The sequence below is a fragment of the Centroberyx affinis genome, unplaced genomic scaffold (assembly GCF_046629955.1).
Source record: "Centroberyx affinis isolate AG114_WGS23_722 - 3 ecotype Tasmania unplaced genomic scaffold, CSIRO-AGI_Caff_v1 ptg001539l_1, whole genome shotgun sequence".
Classification (NCBI taxonomy): Eukaryota; Metazoa; Chordata; class Actinopteri; order Beryciformes; family Berycidae; genus Centroberyx; species Centroberyx affinis.
The window spans coordinates 4,511-5,000 of NW_027279995.1; the positions used below are offsets into that span (position 1 = coordinate 4,511).

The 490-nt window shown below is 53.1% G+C and overlaps 1 non-coding gene across 1 annotated transcript in view; it reads left to right on the forward strand.

Moving 5' to 3' along the window:
* Positions 1-462: 462 nt before the first annotated feature.
* The window catches only part of trnar-ccu (transfer RNA arginine (anticodon CCU)), a 73-nt gene continuing 45 nt past the window's right edge, over positions 463-490 (forward strand). Inside the window, exon 1 of the tRNA in view lies at positions 463-490. This exon is cut by the window's right edge and continues 45 nt beyond it. This is a non-coding gene — a tRNA (tRNA-Arg).

The following is a 490-nucleotide window of genomic DNA, read 5'->3' on the forward strand; positions in this document are numbered from 1 at the left end:
GAGCTGACACATCATCATCCACTTTTCAGCATGTATTAGCAAGAGTTTTGACTGAGAACGCCAGTTGCCATGCTGGTTCTATCTCGTTACACCGCAGCCGGCTGTGGGTGTAGTCCCAGTGGCCTGATGGATGAGGAGCCAGAGATTGTGGGTTCAAGTCCCGTTTCGGCCGACTGAAAGCAGAGTGGCGCAGCGGAAGCGTGCTGGGCCCATAACCCAGAGGTCGATGGATCGAAACCATCCTCTGCTAAATTCTTAGCTTTTCCAAGCAGAAAGCCTCCATCATGTCCACGACTCCTACGTCCATGCCTTCGTTCTACTCTCATCACATGAGTAATCAACCCATGTCGACATTGACATGGCTTGGACACCACAGCAGCATGTATTAGCAAGTGTTTTAGCTGAGAACGGCCGTTACCGTGCTGGGTCTACGTCGTGACACCGCAGCCGGCCGTGGGTGTAGCCCCAGTGGCCTAATGGATAAGGCACT